Genomic DNA, 13,787 nt, shown 5'->3' with positions numbered 1-13,787 from the left:
CTTGTTCATGATAATTGTCTTTATTCATGCTATAATTGTGTTATCCGGAAATCGTAATACATGTGTGAATAATAGACACCAACATGTCCCTAGTAAGCCTCTAGTTGACTAGCTCGTTGATCAACAGATAGTCATGGTTTCCTGACTATGGACATTGGATGTCATTGATAACGAGATCACATCATTAGGAGAATGATGTGATGGACAAGACCCAATCCTAAACATAGCACAAGATCGTATAGTTCGTTTGCTAGAGTTCTCCAATGTCAAGTATCCTTTCCTTAGACCATGAGATCGTGTAACTCCCGGATACCGTAGGTGTGCTTTGGGTGTACCAAACGTCACAACGTAACTGGGTGACTATAAAGGTATACTACGGGTATCTCCGAAAGTGTCTGTTGGGTTGACACGGATCAAGACTGGGATTTGTCACTCGTATGACGGAGAGGTATCACTGGGCCCACTCGGTAATGCATCATCATAATGAGCTCAAAGTGACCAAGTGTCTGGTCACGGGATCATGCATTACGGTACGAGTAAAGTGACTTGCCGGTAACGAGATTGAACGAGGTATTGGGATACCGACGATCGAATCTCGGGCAAGTAACATACCGATTGACAAAGGGAATTGTATACGGGGTTGCTTGAATCCTCGAAATCGTGGTTCATCCGATGAGATCATCGAGGAGCATGTGGGAGCCAACATGGGTATCCAGATCCCGATGTTGGTTATTGACCGGAGAGTCGTCTCGGTCATGTCTACATGTCTCCCGAACCCGTACGGTCTACACACTTAAGGTTCGGTGACGCTAGGGTTGTAGGGATATGTATATGCAGTAACCTGAATGTTTTTTGGAGTCCCGAATGAGATCCCGGACGTCACGAGGAGTTCCGGAATGGTCCGGAGGTAAAGAATTATATATAGGAAGTGCTATTTCGGGCATCGGGACAAGTTTCGGGGTCACCGGTATTGTACCGGGACCACAGGAAGGGTCCCGGGGGTCCACCGGGTGGGGCCACCTGCCCCGGGGGGGCACATGGGCTATAGGGGGTGCGCCTTGGCCTATATGGGCCAAGGGCACCAGTCCCAAGAGGCCCATGCGCCTAGGGTTCAAGGAAGGGAAGAGTCCCAAAAGGGGAAGGCACCTCCTAGGTGCCTTGGGAAGGAGGGATTCCTCCCTTGGCCGCACCCCCCTAGGAGATTGGATCTCCTAGGGCCGCCCCCCCCCCTTGGACTCCCTATATATAGTGGGGGAAGGAGGGCCTCTCAACCCACGCCTTTGGTGCCTCCCTCTCCCTCTCCAACACATCCTCCTCCTCCATAGTGCTTGGCGAAGCCCTGCCGGAGTACTGCAGCTCCACCACCACCATGCCGTCGTGCTGCTGTTGGAGCCATCTTCCTCAACCTCTCCTTCCCCCTTGCTGGATCAAGAAGAAGGAGACGTTACGCTGACCGTACGTGTGTTGAACGCGGAGGTGCCGTCCGTTCGGCGCTAGGATCTCCGGTGATTTGGATCACGTCGAGTACGCCTTCCTCATCCCCGTTCTTTGAACGCTTCTGCGCGTTATCTACAAAGGTATGTAGATGCAATCCAATCACTCGTTGCTAGATGAACTCCTAGATGGATCTTGATGAAACCGTAGGAAATTTTTTGTTTTCTGCAACGTTCCCCATCAGTGGCATCATGAGCTAGGTCTATGCGTAGTTCTTTTGCACGAGTAGAACACAATTTGTTGTGGGCGTAGATGTTGTCAACTTTCTTGCCGCTACTAGTCTTATCTTGCTTCAGCGGTATTGTATGATGTTGTGGCCCGGACCAACCTTACACGTACGCTTACGTGAGACCGGTTCCACCGACTAACATGCACAAGTTGCATAAGGTGGCTGGCGGGTGTCTGTCTCTCCCACTTTAGTTGGAGCGGATTCGATGAAAAGGGTCCTTATGAAGGGTAAATAGAAGTTGACAAATCACGTTGTGGCTTTCACGTAGGTAAGAAAACGTTCTTGCTAGAACCCTATTGCAGCCACGTAAAACTTGCAACAACAATTAGAGGACGTCTAACTTGTTTTTGCAACAAGTGTTCTGTGATGTGATATGGCCAAAGTTGTGATGAATGATGAATGATATATATGTGATGTATGAGATGTTCATGCTATTGTAATAGGAATCACGACTTGCATGTCGATGAGTATGACAACCGGCAGGAGCCATAGGAGTTGTCTTTATTTTTTGTATGACCTGCGTGTCATTGAGAAACGCCATGTAAATTACTTTACTTTATTGCTAAACGCGTTAGCCGTAGTAGTAGAAGTAATAATTGGCGAGCAACTTCATGGAGACACGATGATGGAGATCATGATGATGGAGATCATGGTGTCATGCCGGTGACAAGATGATCATGGAGCCCCAAGATGGAGATCAAAGGAGCTATGTGATATTGGCCATATCATGTCACTATTATTATTTGATTGCATGTGATGTTTATCATGTTTTTGCATCTTGTTTACTTAGAACGACGGTAGTAAATAAGATGATCCCTCATAATAATTTCAAGAAAGTGTTCCCCCTAACTGTGCACCGTTGCGACAGTTCGTTGTTTCGAAGCACCACGTGATGATCGGGTGTTAGATTCCAACGTTCACATACAACGGGTGTAAGACAGATTTACACATGCAAACACTTAGGTTGACTTGACGAGCCTAGCATGTACAGACATGGCCTCGGAACACAGAAGACCGAAAGGTCGAGCATGAGTCGTATAAAAGATACGATCAACATGAAGATGTTCACCGATGTTGACTAGTCCGTCTCACGTGATGATCGGACACGGCCTAGTTAACTCGGATCATGTTATACTTAGATTACTGGAGGGATGTCTATCTAAGTGGGAGTTCATTGAATAATTTGATTAGATGAACTTAATTATCATGAACTTAGTCTAAATTTTTTACAATATGTCTTGTAGATCAAATGGCCAACGTAGTCCTCAACTTCAACGCGTTCCTAGAGAAAACCAAGCTGAAAGACGATGGCAGCAACTACACGGACTGGGTACGGAACCTGAGGATCATCCTCATAGCTGCCAAGAAAGATTATGTCCTACAAGCACCGCTAGGTGACGCACCTGTTCTCCCTGCAGAACAAGACGTTATGAACGCTTGGCAGGCACGTACCGATGACTACTCCCTCGTTCAGTGCGGCATGCTTTATAGCTTAGAGCCGGGGCTCCAAAAGCGTTTTGAGAGACACGGAGCATATGAGATGTTCGAAGAGCTGAAAATGGTTTTCCAAGCTCATGCCCGGGTCGAGAGATATCAAGTCTCCGACAAGTTCTTCAGCTGTAAGATGGAGGAAAAACAGTTATGTCAGTGAGCACATACTCACTATGTCTGGGTTGCATAACCGCTTGACTCAGCTGGGAGTTAATCTCCCGGATGATGCGGTCATTGAAAGAATCCTTCAGTTGCTTCCACCGAGCTACAAGAGCTTTGTGATGAACTTCAATATGCAGGGGATGGAAAAGACCATTCCTGAAGTATTTGCAATGCTGAAATCAGCAGAGGTAGAAGTCAAAAAGGAACATCAAGTGTTGATGGTGAATAAAACCACTAAGTTCAAGAAGGGCAAGGGTAAGAAAGCCTTCAAGAAGGACGGCAAGGGAGTTGCCGCGCCCGGCAAGCAAGCTGCTGGGAAGAAGCCAAAGAATGGACCCAAGCCCGAGACTGTGTGCTTTTATTGCAAGGGAAGTGGTCACTGGAAGCGGAACTGCCCCAAATACTTAGCGGACAAGAAGGCCGGCATCGCGAAAGGTATATGTGATATACATGTAATTGATGTGTACCTTACCAGTACTCGTAGTAGCTCCTGGGTATTTGATACCGGTGCGGTTGCTCACATTTGTAACTCAAAACAGGAGCTGTGGAATAAGCGGAGACTGGCAAAGGATGAGGTGACGATGCGCGTCGGGAATGGTTCCAAGGTCAATGTGATCGCCGTCGGCACGCTGCCTCTACATTTACCTTCGGGATTAGTTTTAAACCTTAATAATTGTTATTTAGTGCCAGCTTTGAGCATGAACATTGTATCAGGATCTCGTTTAATTCGAGATGGCTACTCATTTAAATCCGAGAATAATGGTTGTTCTATTTATATGAGAGATATGTTTTATGGTCATGCTCCGATGGTGAATGGTTTATTCTTAATGAATCTCGAGCGTAATGCTACACATGTTCATAGTGTGAGTACCAAAAGATGTAAGATTGATAATGATAGTCCCACATACTTGTGGCACTGCCGCCTTGGTCACATAGGTGTCAAACGCATGAAGAAGCTCCATGCTGATGGACTTTTAGAGTCTCTTGATTATGAATCATTTGACACGTGCGAACCATGCCTCATGGGTAAAATGACCAAGACTCCGTTCTCAGGAACAATGGAGCGAGCAACCAACTTATTGGAAATCATACATACTAATGTGTGTGGTCCAATGAGTGTTGAGGCTCGCGGTGGCTATCGTTATTTTCTCACCCTCACTGATGACTTGAGTAGATATGGGTATGTCTACTTAATGAAACACAAGTCTGAGACCTTTGAAAAGTTCAAGGAATTTCAGAGTGAGGTTGAGAATCAACGTGACAGGAAAATCAAGTTCCTGCGATCAGATCGTGGAGGAGAATACTTGAGTCACGAGTTTGGCACACACTTAAGAAAATGTGGAATAGTTTCACAACTCACGCCGCCTGGAACACCTCAGCGTAATGGTGTGTCCGAACGTCGTAATCGCACTCTATTAGATATGGTGCGATCTATGATGTCTCTTACCGATTTACCGCTATCTTTTTGGGGCTATGCTTTAGAGACTGCCGCATTCACTTTAAATAGGGCTCTGTCGAAATCCGTTTTGACGACACCGTATGAATTATGGTTTGGGAAGAAACCTAAGCTGTCGTTTCTAAAAGTTTGGGGATGCGATGCTTATGTCAAGAAACTTCAACCTGAAAAGCTCAAACCCAAGTCGGAAAAATGCGTCTTCATAGGATACCCTAAAGAAACTATTGGGTATACCTTCTACCTCAGATCCGAAGGCAAGATCTTTGTTGCCAAGAATGGATCATTTCTAGAGAAAGAGTTTCTCTCGAAAGAAGTAAGTGGGAGGAAAGTAGAACTTGATGAAGTATTACCTCTTGAACCGGAAAAGGGCGCAACTCAAGAAAATGTTCCTGAGGTGTCTGCACCGACTAGAGAGGAAGTTAATGATGATGATCAAGATACTTCTGATCAAGCTCCTACTGAAATTCGTAGGTCCACAAGGACACGTTCCGCACCAGAGTGGTACGGCAACCCTGTCTTGTAAATCATGTTGTTAGACAACGGTGAACCTTCGAACTATGAAGAAGCGATGGCGGGCCCGGATTTCGACAAATTGCTTCATATCCTGAAGTACCTTAAAAGGACTAAGAAAATGTTTCTCGTTTATGGAGGTGACGAAGAGCTCGTCGTAAAGGGTTACGTCGACGCTAGCTTCGACACAGATCTGGATGACTCTAAGTCACAAACCGGATACATGTATATTTTGAATGGTGGGACAGTAAGCTGGTGCAGTTGCAAGCAGAGCATCGTGGTGGGATCTACATGTGAAGCGGAGTACATGGCAGCCTCGGAGGCAGCACATGAAGCAATTTGGGTGAAGGAGTTCATCACCGACCTAGGAGTCATACCCAATGCGTCGGGGCCAATCAAGCTCTTCTGTGACAACACTGGAGCTATTGCTCTTGCCAAGGAGCCCAGGTTTCACAAGAAGACAAGGCACATCAAGCGTCGCTTCAACTCCATTCGTGAAAATGTTCAAGATGGAGACATAGATATTTGTAAAGTACACACGGACCTGAATGTAGCAGATCCGTTGACTAAACCTCTCCCTAGAGCAAAACATGATCAACACCAGAATTCCATGGGTGTTCGATTCATCACAATGTAACTAGATTATTGACTTTGGTGCAAGTGGGAGACTGTTGGAAATATGCCCTAGAGGCAATAATAAAAGCATTATTATTATATTTCCTTGTTCATGATAATTGTCTTTATTCATGCTATAATTGTGTTATCCGGAAATCGTAATACATGTGTGAATAATAGACACCAACATGTCCCTAGTAAGCCTCTAGTTGACTAGCTCGTTGATCAACAGATAGTCGTGGTTTCCTGACTATGGACATTGGATGTCATTGATAACGAGATCACATCATTAGGAGAATGATGTGATGGACAAGACCCAATCCTAAACATAGCACAAGATCGTATAGTTCGTTTGCTAGAGTTCTCCAATGTCAAGTATCCTTTCCTTAGACCATGAGATCGTGTAACTCCCGGATACCGTAGGAGTGCTTTGGGTGTACCAAACGTCACAACGTAACTGGGTGACTATAAAGGTATACTACGGGTATCTCCGAAAGTGTCTGTTGGGTTGACACGGATCAAGACTGGGATTTGTCACTCCGTATGACGGAGAGGTATCACTGGGCCCACTCGGTAATGCATCATCATAATGAGCTCAAAGTGACCAAGTGTCTGGTCACGGGATCATGCATTACGGTACGAGTAAAGTGACTTGCCGGTAACGAGATTGAACGAGGTATTGGGATACCGACGATCGAATCTCGGGCAAGTAACATACCGATTGACAAAGGGAATTGTATACGGGGTTGCTTGAATCCTCGAAATCGTGGTTCATCCGATGAGATCATCGAGGAGCATGTGGGAGCCAACATGGGTATCCAGATCCCTATGTTGGTTATTGACCGGAGAGTCGTCTCGGTCATGTCTACATGTCTCCCGAACCCGTACGGTCTACACACTTAAGGTTCGGTGACGCTAGGGTTGTAGGGATATGTATATGCAGTAACCCGAATGTTGTTCGGAGTCCCGAATGAGATCCCGGACGTCACGAGGAGTTCCAGAATGGTCCGGAGGTAAAGAATTATATATAGGAAGTGCTATTTCGGGCATCGGGACAAGTTTCGGGGTCACCGGTATTGTACCGAGACCACCGGAAGGGTCCCGGGGGTCCACCGGGTGGGGCCACCTGCCCCGGGGGGGCACATGGGCTATAGGGGGTGCGCCTTGGCCTATATGGGCCAAGGGCACCAGTCCCAAGAGGCCCATGCGCCTAGGGTTCAAGGAAGGGAAGAGTCCCAAAAGGGGAAGGCACCTCCTAGGTGCCTTGGGGAGGAGGGATTCCTCCCTTGGCCGCACCCCCCTAGGAGATTGGATCTCCTAGGGCCGGCGCCCCCCCCCCTTGGACTCCCTATATATAGTGGGGGAAGGAGGGCCTCTCAACCCACGCCTTTGGTGCCTCCCTCTTCCTCTCCAACACATCCTCCTCCTCCATAGTGCTTGGTGAAGCCTTGCCGGAGTACTGCAGCTCCACCACCACCACGCCGTCGTGCTGCTGTTGGAGCCATCTTCCTCAACCTATCCTTCCCCCTTGCTGGATCAACAAGAAGGAGATGTTACGCTGACCGTACGTGTGTTGAACGCGGAGGTGCCGTCCGTTCGGCGCTAGGATCTCCGGTGATTTGGATCACGTCGAGTACGCCTTCCTCATCCCCGTTCTTTGAACGCTTCCGCGCGTGATCTACAAAGTTATGTAGATGCAATCCAATCACTCGTTTCTAGATGAACTCCTAGATGGATCTTGGTGAAACCGTAGGAAAATTTTTGTTTTCTGCAACGTTCCCCATCAGCTGCATCATCCCTTCCTCTTCGGGGAAAATCAACGCAATGCTCAAGAGGTAGCAAGAAGGATTTCTGGCACCGTTGCCGGGGAGGTCTACGAAAAAGTCAACATACCAAGTACCCATCACATACCCTTATATCATGCATTACATTATTTGCCATTTGCCTCTCGTTTTCCTCTCCCCCCACTTCACCCTTGCCGTTTTATTCGCCCTCTCTCTCTTTATCCTCCCTCTCTATTTGCCTCTTTTTGCCCGCTTGCTTTTTGTTTGCTTGTGTGTTAGTTTGCTTGCTTGTCACGATGGCTCAAGATAATACTAAATTGTGTGACTTCACCAATACCAACAACAATGATTTTATTAGCACTCCGATTGCTCCTCTTACCGGTGCTGAATCTTGTGAAATTAATGCTGCTTTGCTGAATCTTGTCATGAAAGATCCGTTCTCCGGCCTTCCTAGTGAAGATGTCGCTACCCATCTAAATAGCTTCATTAATTTGTGTGACATGCAAAAGAAGAAAGATGTGGATAATGATATTGTTAAATTGAAGCTATTTCCTTTTTTGCTTAGAGATCGTGCTAAAGTTTGGTTTTCGTCTTTAAAAATAGTATTGATTCATGGAACAAGTGCAAAGATGCTTTTATCTCTAAGTATTTTCCTCCTACTAAGATCATCTCTCTTAGAAACGATATTATGAATTTTAAGCAACTTGATCATGAACATGTTGCACAAGCTTGGGAGAGAATGAAATTAATGATACGTAATTGCCCTACTCATGATTTAAATTTGTGGATGATTATACAAAACTTTTATGCCGGATTGAATTTTGCTTCTAGAAATCTTTTAGATTCGGCCGCGGGAGGCACTTTTATGGAAATCGCTTTAGGAGAAGCTACTAAACTCCTAGATAATATTATGGTTAATTATTCTTAATGGCATACTGAAAGATCTACTAATAAAAAGGTGCATGCGATAGAAGAAATTAATGTTTTGAGTGGAAAGATGGATAAACTTATGAAATTATTTGCTAATAAGAGTGTTTCTTCTGATCCTAATGATATGCCCTTGTCTACTTTGATTGAGAATAATAATGAATTTATGGATGTGAATTTTGTTGGTAGGAAGAATTTTGGTAACAACGCGTATAGAGGAAATTTCAATCCTAGGCCTTACCCTGGTAATCCCTCTAATAATTATGGTAACTCCTACAACAATTCTTATGGAAATTATAATAAGATGCCCTCTGATTTTGAATCTAATATTAAAGAATTTATTACTTCGCAAAAGAATTTTAACGCTATGATTGAAGAAAAATTGCTTAAGATTGATGATTTGGCTAGGAACGTTGATAGAATTGCTCTTGATGTTAATTCTTTGAAACTTAGATCTATTCCACCTAAGCATGATATCAATGAGTCTCTAAAATCCATGAGAATTTTCATTGATGAGTGCAAAGAAAGAACCGCTAGGATGCGTGCAAAGAAAGATGCCTTTATAAGAGTGTGGTCTTCTAGTTCCTATGAAAATAAAGATGAAGATCTAAAAGTAATTGATGTGTCCACTATTAAATATTTGTTTTGCAATATGAATCTTGATAATGATGAGACTGAATATGATCCACCTTTACCTGGAAGGCGTTCCAAGAATTCGGAATTTCTTGATCTTGATGCTAAATTTGATAAAAGTGAGATTGAAGAAATTAAAACCCTAGATGTTGCTAAACCCACTATTATGGATTTCAAGGAATTTAACTATAAAAATTGCTCTTTGATTGATTGTATTTCCTTGTTGCAATCCGTGCTAAATTCTCCTCATGCTTATAGTCAAAATAAAGCGTTTACTAAACATATCGTTGATGCCTTGATGCAATCTTATGAAGAAAAACTTGAATTGGAAGTTTCTATCCCTAGAAAACTTTATGATGAGTGGGAACCAACTATTAAAATTAAAATTAAAGATCATGAATGCTATGCTTTATGTGATTTGGGTGCTAGTGTTTCCATGATTCCAAAGACTTTGTGTGATTTGTTAGGTTTCTGTGATTTTGATGATTGCTCTCTAAACTTGCACCTTGCGGATTCCACTATTAAGAAACCTATGGGAAGAATTAATGATGTTATTATTATTGAAAATAGGAATTATGTGCCTGTAGATTTTATTGTTCTTGACATAGATTGTAATCCTTGATGTCCTATTATTCTTGGTAGACCTTTCCTTAGAACGATTGGTGCAATTATTGATATGAAGGAAGGAAATATTAGATTCCAATTTCCATTAAGGAAAGGCATGGAACACTTTCCTAGAAAGAAGATTAAATTACCTTATGAATCTATTATGAGAGCCACTTATGGATTGCCTACCAAAGATGGCAATACTTAGATCTATTCTTGCTTGTTATGCCTAGCTAGGGGCGTTAAACGATAGCGCTTGTTGGGAGGCAACCCAATTTTATTTTTATTCCTTGCTTTTTGCTCCTGTTTAGTAATAAATAATTTATCTAGCCTCTGTTTTGATTGTGTTTTTTGTGTTTAATTAGTGTTTGTGCCAAGTAAAACCATTGGGAAGACTTGGGGAAAATCTTGTTGAACTTGCTGTAAAAAATAGAAACTTTAGCGCTCACGAGAACTGCTGTCATTTTTATTTAGAGAGTGATATTTAGTTAATTATTTTTGCAGATGATTAATAGATAAATTCCTCAAGTCCAGAAATTTATTTTATAATTTTTGGTGTTTCAGATCTTGCGCTAGCTACAGATTACTACAGACTATTCTGTTTTTGACAGATTCTGTTTTTCGTGTGTTGTTTGCTTATTTTGATGAATCTATGGCTAGTAAAATAGTTTATAAACCATAGATAAGTTGGAATACAATAGTTATAACACCAATATAAATAAATAATGAGTTCATTACAGTACCTTCAAGTGATCTTTTATTTTCTTTCGCTAACGGAGCTCACGAGGTTTTCTACTTTAAGTTTTGTGTTGTGAAGTTTTCAAGAACAAGGAGTGGCAAGAGCCTAAGCTTGGGGACGCCCATGGCACCCCGAAGATAATCTAAGGACACCTAAAAGCCAAAGCTTGGGGATGCCCCGGAAGGCATCCCCTCTTTAGTCTACTTCTATCGGTAACTTTACTTGGAGCTATATTTTTATTTACCACATGATATGTGTTTTGCTTGGAGCGTCTTGTATGATTTGAGTCTTTACTTGTTAGTTTACCACAATCATCCTTGCTGTACACACCTTTTGAGAGAGCCATACATGATTTGGAATTTGGTAGAATACTCTATGTGCTTCGCTTATATCTTTTGAGCTATATAATTTTGCTCTAGTACTTCACTTATATCTTTTAGAGCACGGTGGTGGATTTGTTTTATAGAAACTATTGATCTCTCATGCTTCACTTAGATTATTTTGAGAGTCTTAAATATCATGGTAATTTGCTTAAAATCTTAATATGCTTGGTATACAAGATTAATAATAAAACTTTCTTATGAGTGTGTTGAATACTATGATAAGTTTGATACTTGATAATTGTTTTTAGATATAGAGATGGTGATATTAAAGTCATGCTAGTTGAGTAGTTGTGAATTTGAGAAATACTTGTGTTGAAGCTTGTGATTCCTGTAGTATGCACATATGGTGAACTGTTATGTGATGAAGTCGGAGCATGATTTATTTATTGATTGTCTTCCTTATGAGTGGCGGTCGGGGACGAGCAATGGTTTTTTCCTACCAATCTATCCCCCTAGGAGCATGCGCGTAATACTTTGCTTTGATAACTTGTAGATTTTTGCAATAAGTATATGAGTTCTTTATGACTAATGTTGAGTCCATGGATTATACGCACTCTCACCCTTCCACCTTTGCTAGCCTCTCTAATACCGCGCACCTTTCGCCGGTATCATACACCCACCATATACCTTCCTCAAAATAGCCACCATACCTACCTATTATGGTTTTTCCATAGCCATTCCGAGATATATCGCCATGCAACTTTTCACCGTTCCGTTTATTATGACACACTCCATCATTGTCATATTGCTTAGCATGATCATGTAGTTGACATCGTATTTGTGGCAAAGCCACCATTCATAATTCTTTCATACATGTCAATCATAAGTCATTGCATATCCCGATACACCGCCAGAGGCATTCACATAGAGTCATATTTTGTTCTAAGTATCGAGTTGTAATTGTTGAGTTGTAAGAAAAATAAAAGTGTGATGATCATCATTATTAGAGCATTGTCCCAGTGAGGAAAGGATGATGGAGACTATGATTCTCCCACAAGTTGGGATGAGACTCTGGATGAAAAATAAATAAAAGAGGCCAAAGAAGCCCAAATAAAAAAAGGGAGAAGGGAAAGAGGCCATAAAAAGGAGAAAAGGCCCAAAAATGAGAGAAAAAGAGAAAGGGACAATGTTACTATCCTTTTATCACACTTGTGTTTCAAAGTAGCACCATGATCTTCATAGTACAAAGTAGCACCATGATCTTCATAGTAGAGAGTCTCTCATGTTATCACTTTCATATACTAGTGGGAATCTTTCATTATAGAACTTGGCTTGTATATTCCAATGATGGGCTTCCTCAAATTGCCCTAGGTCTTCATGAGCAAGCAAGTTGGATGCACACCCACTTAGTTTCTTTTTGAGCTTTCATATACTTATAGCTCTAGTGCATCCGTTGCATGGCAATCCCACTCACATTGATATCTATTGATGGGCATCTCCATAGCCCGTTGATACACCCAGTTGATGTGAGACTATATTCCCTTTTTTGTCTTCTCCACAACCACCATTCTATTCCACCTATAGTGCTATATCCATGGCTCACGCTCATGTATTGCGTGAAAAACAAAAAAGTTTTGAGAATGTCAAAAGTATGAAACAATTACTTGGCTAGTCATCGGTTGTGCATAATTTAAATGTTTTGTGTGGTGAAGATAGAGTATAGCCAGACTATATGATTTTGTAGGGATAACTTTCTTTAGCCATGTTATTTTGAGAAGACATAATTACTTTGTTAGTATGCTTTAAGTATTATTATTTTTATGTCAATATGAACTTTTGTCTTGAATCTTTCGGATCTGAATATTCATACCACAATTAAGAAGAATTACATTAAAATTATGCCAAGTAGCACTCCGCATCAAAAAATCTGTTTTTATCATTTACCTACTCGAGGACGAGCAGGAATTAAGCTTGGGGATGCTTGATACGTCTCCAACGTATCTATAATTCTTGATTGCTCCATGATATATTATCTACTGTTTTGGACATTATTGGGCTTTATTATCCATTTTTATATTATTTTTGGAACTAACCTATTAACCGGAGGCCCAACCCAAAATTGATGTTTTTTGCCTGTTTTAGGGTTTCGAAGAAAAGGAATATCAAACGGAGTCCAAACGGAATGAAACCTTCGGGAATGTGATTTTTAGGAAGATTATTATCCGGGAGACTTGGACCCTACGTCAAGAAAGAAAACAAGAGGGTACGAGGTAGGGGGCGCACCTACCCCCACCAAGCGCGCCCTCCACCCTCGTGGGCCCCCTATTGCTCCACCGATGTACTCCTTCCTCCTATATATACCTACGTACCCCCAAACGGTCAGATACGGAGCCAAAACCCTAATTTCACCGCCGTAACTTTCTGTATCCACGAGATCCCATCTTGGGGCCTATTCCGAAGCTCCATCGGAGGGGGCATCGATCACGGAGGGCTTCTACATCAATACCATAGCCTCTCCGATGAAGTGTGAGTAGTTTACCTCAGACCTACGGGTCCATAGCTAGTAGCTAGATGGCTTCTTCTCTCTTTTTGGATCTCAATACAATGTTCTCCCCCTCTCTTGTGAAGATCTATTCGATGTAATATTCTTTTTGCGGTATGTTTGTTGAGACCGATGAATTATGGGTTTATGATTAAGTCTATCTATGAATAATATTTGAATCTTCTTTGAATTCTTTTATGTATGATTGGTTATCTTTGCAAGTCTCTTCGAATTATCAGTTTGGTTTGGCCTACTAGATTGACCTTTCTTGCAATG

Source organism: Triticum urartu, chromosome 3A, assembly GCF_056163025.1.
Source record: "Triticum urartu cultivar PI428250 chromosome 3A, HENAU_Tu73, whole genome shotgun sequence".
Lineage (NCBI taxonomy): Eukaryota > Viridiplantae > Streptophyta > Magnoliopsida > Poales > Poaceae > Triticum > Triticum urartu.
This window is presented reverse-complemented; position numbering follows the sequence as displayed.